Raw genomic sequence first — 9,377 nt, 5'->3', positions numbered from 1 at the left:
ACCATTGTGTATTCCTTCCTTATCTGAACTGTCTTCACTGTAGCCGGATGATTCTAAATCATTGTTTACATTTTCTGGTATATTTGGAGACGGTTGTACACTAGATGATGGGATTTCTTGTATGTTATCTGATTCAGTAACTTTAGGACGACGAAAAACTTCTTGTAAGATATTGACTTCCTCCTGTAAGGTTTTAATCTTATTCGAATGTTCTGTTACAACGTTTTCAAGTATTTCTACGGTATTTTGTATTCCGGTAACTTCATGTGATATTCGTCCTACCTTTTGATCAGTTAATTCGAATTTTGCATTAAACTGTTCACTCATTAAGTCTAACTTAGAATCAATTCGCTGCGTCAGTTGTTGCGTGATTTCTTGAGACATCAGCTGTATTTGTTGACTTGTGTTAAGTTTCATTTCTTCGACTGTCGTTGTAAGCTGTTGACTTGTGTTAAGTTTCATTTCTTCGACTGTCGTTGTAAGCTGTTGACTTGTGTTAAGTTTCATTTCTTCGACTGTCGTTGTAAGCTGTTGCTTCAATTGCATAAACATATCTAAGATTTGGCTAGCATTTACAATTTGCGATACGGCTTCTTCTGTGTTATCCGTCGTTAACCTACCATCATTATGTACATTAGCCATGTTATTCTTGCGTTCAATTTTTCTTCCACTGCGCAAACAAGTATAATTTAAGTTCATAAGTCCCTTGATATTAGAATTGAACCCTGTCTTTACTAATCTTCAAGACTTCTTCAGGGTCCCCGGGTTCCGGCACCATATATAACGAGAATCTATTATTATTATTATTAAATAATTATTAGCAAGCAAGACTCTTTTATATGGCTATTAACAGGTTACACTTCCTTTTATTCTAAAAGATGACTACACATCACAAAATATTTGTCGAACAAATATCTTCATAACAACCATTTTTGTTATATCGTTGCTTTCGTTACACCATCAACGTTCTATGATACCAAAACATTTATATAATTATAACTTCTTAAAATATATATAACTTCTTCTTCTAACCTATATAAAATAATTAAATAGTTGGCTAGTTTATAACACCTTTGATTAAAATATCTAAATGGTGCAGGTAAAGAATAATACATGCATGCCGAATAATACATGCTGTCGTTCTATAGTTTTGGACCCCCTTAACGGAACATGGACCAAATTTTCTTACTCCATATACGATATGAACATGAAATTATAAACGAAGCATCGAACAGGTCCACTATATTGTATAAAAAAATACACACACACACACACAAAAGGTAAATAAAACAAAAATGAGTCGTGGGCCCATTTCAGTAAAAATAAGTCTACTATTAGGGGCCCTAGAAATAAATGTTTATTCGTATGGCTTTGATATTTGTCAACATTATCTCCTTAAGTCATTTCTCATGTATGGAACGGGCCCAGAGGTGTAACTAACGACCCCGCAGACCTTGCCGAGCGGAGGGCCCACAGACTCCGTGGGGCCATTAAAGAGTAAGAGAAAGGTGAAAATAGGAAGCCCAAGAATTAGAAATACAACTTTTTCTAGGAGCACCAAATACGCTTATTAATGCTTCCCTCCCAAGAAAAAAATCTAAGTTACGGCACTGGATAAGTGGATGCAGGTATAGAATACATAAACACAAAAACTGTAATTTTATGATTAAAATGAATGACTGTGTGTGAAAAAGGACTGTACCACCAATTTTTAAAAATTGTATAACGTTTATTGTATGTAGAAAACGATGGTGTTGTCCCATTTTATGAGTTTGAATTTGCAAAATTTACGAAAGAAGTATGTAATATATTTCTCGGGTTCTCTAAGATTACGGGGGACCAAAACTTAGTAAAAAACAGAATGTTTATAGGTAGAATGAGTTCAAGTTGCGGAAAGATAATTTATATTGATATATGGGTAATTTGTGAACTGAGTAGACTGGAAATGCCGTGTACGGAATGGAAAATTTTGCAATTACTATTTGCTATTAATTATAATGGACGAATACAACGTGCATTGCGGCGCTCTAACTCGACTTCGCTTCCTAGAGCTCGCACGTCAATACTGATTTATTTATTTATTTATTGATACAAGTCATGGCCATTACCGGCATCTATGGCCTTAAGCACGTCACGTTGGAGGGATGGCACCTTCGTCGAGCACACAATCACGGTACAGGGAGGGATATAAGGAACGGATAGAGAAATTAGCGGCCTGGGGCCTGTAAATTAGATACCATCCCGACATTTACCTGGTGTGAATGAGGAAATCTCAGAAAAAACCTCATTTAGGATAGCTGGCCTGAAAAAGCTGTTACACCGTTTCGACCGACTGACCCTGCCGGAAATCGAACCAAGGACCAAAGGCGAGAGCATTAGCGACTATTCAAGATCATCAATACTGTCTGAAACTCTTTAGTTAGTGGTATGTTTAGCTTAAGGTAGATTAACCTTACAAATATTTAAGAAAACAACAATGATTTTCAACAAAAAGTGCTTTCTCCTCGTAATCCGACATATGGCTAGTTTTCAAAGCACACACTGAGAAAAAAATTGTAGGTAGCATACTTAAAAAGGTAGGTTGCGTGCGTAATTCCTGTAGTGTTTGGACTTAACGTACAGCAGACGTATAAGTGAAAACGCAAGTTTTATAATACTTTCCGTATAAGTGTTCCATCTATACATAGTTTCCGTATGAAACAATATAGGCGGTCAGGATCTCACATGCAAATGGACGTATATAACATATAGCTGAAGAATGTAACAGGTATATGCATGTGATATACGGAAAAATGTTACGTGTCAGACATCCTGCAATGGCATGATGTAACATCTAAGAACAGTGCGTATGTAGCATATGAATAACGTATGCTCCATACTGATTTCTGTAGTAAGCAAGAGGATTTCGTATATTTGTACAATATACCGCTGTCCGGAAAACGGATTTTTCTCAGTGTGCAGTTCATAAGAATGCAATTATGTGGGTGCTGAACCTGTGGGTTCAGTATTTCTTGATAAATCCATTAAATGTTGTGCATGTAATCCCACAACATAACACAGATATAGGTGGGAATTCACGTCACTTAATGATCTTCCCATTTTAAGGCAGTAGTAAATGCGAAAATTGTTGATAAGTGATTCGACTACTTTGATTTTGCGAATATTTGGTACTATGTGCGACGTTGTCCATGCGGCGTCTAGGGTATGGTCAACGTCGATAAGCTAATAAAACGAAATACTTCAAAAGTTGAGCTAGTGGGTGCGTAAACGTAAACCTCGTGTAGCTTAGGTACAGGCTGCATAATTACTTTATTACATCAGTATTAATGTGCATCCTTAAATTGGGATAGTGTAGTTTCCGCAGTTCAGATCAGGAATACGTGGACAAATTCATATTACTTTGAAACTCACATATCTTGATGAAAATAGTGGATCACGCCTTCGAGACTCTACATGTGTTGACGTTTGCCAGTAATCCACCAGAAACAGGTAGGTCTAAAATTCAGGAGCGCTACAAGAGATACTCGTAATTGTTCAAAAAATACATTAAAAATAAATTTATGGGTGCACACTTAGTAGTAGTACTAGTAGTAATGATAGTATAGTAGTAGTAAGGCAGTGGTAGTAGGGTAGTAGTTTAGTAGTAGCCAGGCCGAAACCAGAGGGACTAGGAAGGCCAGGCCCCGCTAAACTTTTTGTTGCCCCTTTAGACTTCAATACAAAATTTTATTATTAATACAAAGAACACAATTTAGACATTTATAAGATAATTTTTAATGACTTGGCTCCCCTAACATATTCACGGCCCCCTAAACCTTTGTAGCTGGTTTCGGGCCTAATAGTATAGTAATAGGCTAGTAGCAGTAGTAGTATAGTAAGGCAGTAGTGGTAGTAGTTGAGTAGTAGTAGTAATAAGAATATACTACTAGTAGTAGAAGAGTAACCGTAGTTCGGGTTAGGTTACGGTAAGATCAGGCAGCGAAATAGTCATATGTCAAGTTCCTTGTGCATTAGTTTGCAGTTCTGCAATAATGCCCCTTATGGAGAGTTTCATAGAAATGAAAGCAACATCTTATTGCTTATTCATAGATGACTTACATGTTCTGCGTCTTAATTCCTTAAACATTTGTCTTTTGTTCTGAATTAACACCTTTTACTTGTAAATTGTAATTGAAAAAATGTCCACATATTCTTAATCTCGTTTCTGCCACCCCAAAACATTTACTAAACCTACAAGAGTTCATTTGGTACAAAATAGAATATAACTGAGGAAACCTGAAATTTCAATCTTGATACATGTATTAGTGCGCAGCACGAAATGAGATCTTTTAAAAAAATTCCCGGTGTTCTTCCCGCCTTTGATAGGACAAGCTGCAATTATTTACGCATTATTCAGTGCATTGTTTGTGTATAATCTTGTTCGTTTGCTGAATCTAAAACGCAACTCACACAACGGCTGTAACATTATAATGACTTATTTATTGTCCACCACTACATGAACAAATTCCAGGTATGTCTTAAATTATAATCCACCTTGGCATATTATCTCAGCCGTAATGCTATCAACAGAGCTGCCTTGCTTATGGATACACTGCGCATGAACTGCTCCAGGTTAGTGACGTCATTAAGTGACGTCATGTGCTGTTGCGCTGGTTATGTCAATATAAGAACTCCCGAAATTAGGAGAATATGTGGTAATCACAACTACCAAAAACTGTTGGTCAAGTGTCAAAGGTGCGGAAACAAGCAACGATCGCTTTATAAATTTCTTGCAACTGCGTCATTTTAAAAAGTATTGCCAACTGTAACATGTATATATGATAATGTCTAGTGATGGATGAATTCCCGGGAAGATATTTTTCCGGAATATTCCCGGGAAGATTTCCCAAAATGGGAATTTTCCGGGAATTTATCTACAATCACAAATAAAATTGCATTCTATTACCGTACTATATTATGGTTTCAAAGTTAAATTCGTTTTTATATCACAGTATATTATTACTCTTGTCCCCAGAGGAGTCTTTAAAATGTACGAGAATATACATATTCTCGTATATTCTGAACGATGTTATATTATTTTATTATATTTAGAGAGTAAGCATAAATCTATATTTATTTACAATATGTTCTACGAAAGTAAATATGTTTCAAAAATGGTATAGTAAGTCCACATACTTTTAAACCGCTAAAAAGTTTAAATTTACATGTAAGTGGATTATCTGAACTTGACTCTACTACTGATATAAACATATTGGGCCTTATGCAGAGTCGTTCTGAAGCAAGATTAGTGCCATACTAAAGAGTTCCACTAACATATGTTTCCTGTAGTAGTCAGATCTTTAGTATGACTCTAATCATACATGAAAACGACTCTGCATAAGGCGGATTAAATTTTTAAGTGTTATAAACAAATTAGGTTGGGTAACTGCCAGAAGACACATGTCCCACTATTTTGTCAACATTTGCGCTTGCAAGATACTTTCTTATCTTTATAATTTTGCATATAATATTGCCATACACGACCTTCTTTCCTGCCCATTTCTCGAAATGTCATGCTTTAATTCACATGTAAGAGAAGTCCGAGTACCTCTTCAGAAATTCGAGTCAGAGACAGGAGACAGACCGACGTCTATTACTAACGGTGGTTCAGGGTTTATTAATAGTACTTCATCTCTATTTCTACATAATTCTACACTACTTTACAAAATGGATTCTTTTCATCATTTGTAAATTAGTACTTTGCTACTTTTGGCTATTGTTTAGTTTGGTGGGTCCAGATTTTGCACCTACTTTTTTGCGATATTCTATTCCGATACGGTTGTTTTATGGTTTCATACGTTAAATTACGTTACCAACATTAAATTCAGACATCATTGCCGAGCGAGAGTTAGCGAGTGAAGGCGGAGTAGAGCCCCGCAGGGCACGTTGTTTTCTATCTTCGTTACCAACAATTCACTTTCTTTTCTCATATAAATCACTTCCAGTTACCTTTACGGTTTCTACAAATCCCCTACTGCCCTAAACGAAATTGTGTTCAATACTTTCTTGACTACTTGAACACCACTATCAACTTTGTTCCGTAAATCGTCCTACTTTTTGCTAGTTTTGGGCCCCCAATAATAAACAATTACCCTACCTTTTAGTGCAAATGGAAATGGTACTTAAAATCTCATATTATTAGTTATGTCAAGTACAGTCAAAAAAATTAAATTTTTTAACCTCCAAATTCTTTAAAAATCTAGAAGTAAATCATAATACATTAAAATAATATAATTAGTCATACGGTTCTTATAATTTGGAAGATAAAGTAAAGAAATGGAAATAAATTCCTTCCCGGGAATTTATAGGCCAGGGAAAAACCCGGGAATATTCCCATTTTTAAATCCCTTCCCACCGGGAATATTCCAACTGCCCATCACTAGTAATGTCCAAGAGGTCGGGCGCCCCAAAATATAACCTCAGTGCAGAAAGTGGCCAATCACTTCAGCAAATAAGAAAAACATTCATTTTTAACAGTTATAAGTTCATCAAAATTAACACATAATTACAAGCAAATTATCTCTCATTGCCTTAGAGCATGTACGATTTATTGAATTTTTACATCATATGTCTCTCTGGTCTTCACAAAATAACCAACGTTTTAAACATATAGGGGTGACCGGGGCTGGTTGGCGAACTTTTCATTCTTTATTTTTTTATGAGCAGATTGTGCACTATATTGCAATGTAATGGATGTGTACGGACAGACCAATGTTTCCTCTAATAAATTCCATTTTTGTTTTTGTTTTGTTGCTTACAGTTTTCGAGAAATAATTTTTCTTTCTTTTAAAACGGAGTATGCCAACCGACCTCTACTAAGGGTCTGGTTGGCTGATATTGTAGGGCTAGTTGGCATTCTTTTTAAATATAGCAAAACACAAACAAAAATTGGATTTATTAGAAATAAACGTTATTTTTCTAAATTCTGTTATATATATTGCAATGAAGTAGGCTATTTGAAGTTTGAAATTACTTTTATTCACAACATTTAAAAGAATCAGCATTATAAAATATGAAAACTTCTTTCTTTCATTCTAGCTTGGTTGTCATGACATTGAAAGCTACAAGATTATCAAACCACACCAGTTTCAATATGATTTGGTGTAGGTTAATTCTTCATATTATTTCAAAATGTAATTAAAATAACTCAACTATCAAGAAAAGTAGTTTATTTCCCGCTGTTCACAAAGTAGCTAAGAGAAACTAAGATATATTTTAGCTGAATTATCGAGAAATACAGTTTATGTCCTATTTTCCACAAAGAAAGAAAAAGCAATAGCTAGGCCTCTTTTTTTGTAACAAAAGAGCATATGCAAAATAATCTTGATCCTGACAATTAGGCCTATTCAGAAAATTCAGAGTCCGGCATACAGTCTTATCTCGATTTCTAAATTTTGACAGCAATCCAATACGTGCATGCTATTCTATAACATTGAAATAAAAGATTGGTAGAATTGTAAATACATAACAATAAAACAAACAATGTAACAATAGAAATAAAATGAAATAAAATTTCACACGAGGTTGTTTGGCGCACTTGCCAACCAACCCCAAATGCTATACGCCAACTAACCCCAAGCCCATTTTGTGCAACAAAGTCGTAATTACTCAGCAATTGTTTGGCATTTACGTTTCATTGTTTGAATATCCATAAAAACAAAGTTTAGACCTAACTAATGCTATATTACTTACCTCTGTACTCCAAGTAGTGACGATTCTGTGATGTAACAGAGAACTGAAAAAAAATACTTCAGACTGGCAAAAACACTCTTTATCTAATAGACATCATAATCCGCAAGTTACAAATTCCTTATGAAGGTGGCAGCTGCATCCATAGGTCGCTCTTTTATGGCAGCAGCAACAGCACATTATGTTAATTAATGAAGGAGTTATATGCAGTTCGTCAACCAGTCCCGGTCTACCCCAATAAGTAAATGTTAATGCTATTGTAAATGGTTACCTTGTTCAAATCCTCAAATATTTGGGCGATGATTTGATTACTTTCTATTAATTACTCTTAGTTTCTTGCTTGTTATTCATAAATACTTTCTTTCTGTATGGTTTTTACTAGATTATCCAGTTATTTGATGATAATAAAAAGAGAGTTGGGCGTTTTCCGTTTGGCAGAATTGTCAATTGGAAGATTTGTCCATTTTCACGATTGGCGCAATTGGTCATTTTTGCGTTTGGCGCATTTGGTAATTGGCAGATTTGGTAATTGGCAGGTTTGGTAATTGGCAGATTTGTCAATTGGCGGATTTGTCAATTGGCAGATTTGTCCATTGGCAGATTTGGTAATTGGCTCATTTGTCCATTCTCACGATTGGCGCATTTGGTCATTTTCGCGTTTGGCAGATTTGGTAATTGGCAGGTTTGGTAATTGGCGGATTTGTCAATTGGCAGATTTGTCCATTGGTAGATTTGTCGATTCTCGTGATTGGCGCATTTGGTCATTTTCGCGTTTGGCGCATTTGGTAATTGGCAGATTTGGTAATTGGCGGATTTGTCAATTGGCAGATTTGTCAATTGGCAGATTTGTCCATTGGCTGATTTGTCCATTTTCACAATTGGCACATTTGGTCATTTTCGCTTTTGGCGCATTTGGTAATTGGCAGATTTGTCCGGGTCCCATTGGGGTGAGTGGTGGCATGGGAACAGTGTTATTATGAAGTTTCAATAATATGGTGTTGCTCTACTCCCATTGTTGTTATTTCTGCATCCTGTTTTCATATTATTGCTTGAGGCAAAAACTAAAACTGTGGTAATCTCCACGTTTTTTCTGCCAATTTCAGTTCTCGAGTAAATACTTTGTTGAAATATACTCCATAAGATTTTCACGGGAAATGAGCAGTTTTAATAATTCCTTTTCAACTTCTTATTGTCGTACATATTAATATGGAGGAAAATATAGAACCCTATGTACAATGTATAGGCTAGATTCACGTTTTTGGTTTTAAATACAAAAAGTAGTATGCAATGAGTCCGTAGTGGTATATTCATTTCTGGTGCGTATTATTTGTCCAGGTTATGCACTCTTTGTAAAGTTGACATCATGTTAATGAGTTTCTTTTATTGTTATAAGTCTTACAGTTTTACACTATAGACTAAAGAAGAGGCGGATGATTACTTAAAGTAAATTCTTATTTCGCAATCCATTCTATTCTATCCTGAGGTCAACGTGACTCACTTTTAAAGCTGTAACCTCCAGTGTGTAGGGTTCCTGGTTTGATCCACTGCTAAATAAGTTTGTGGTGTACGTAATGATGCTCGTAGAGTTTGTCGGGGTACTCCCGTTTCCTCCCACACTCTCATTCTACCTATTCTTCCATCATCATTTA

Source organism: Thermobia domestica, chromosome 18 (assembly GCF_964235325.1).
Source record: "Thermobia domestica chromosome 18, izTheDome1.hap1.1, whole genome shotgun sequence".
NCBI lineage: Eukaryota > Metazoa > Arthropoda > Insecta > Zygentoma > Lepismatidae > Thermobia > Thermobia domestica.
The sequence above is the reverse complement of the archived record's forward strand: the minus strand, read 5'-3'. Positions refer to the sequence as shown.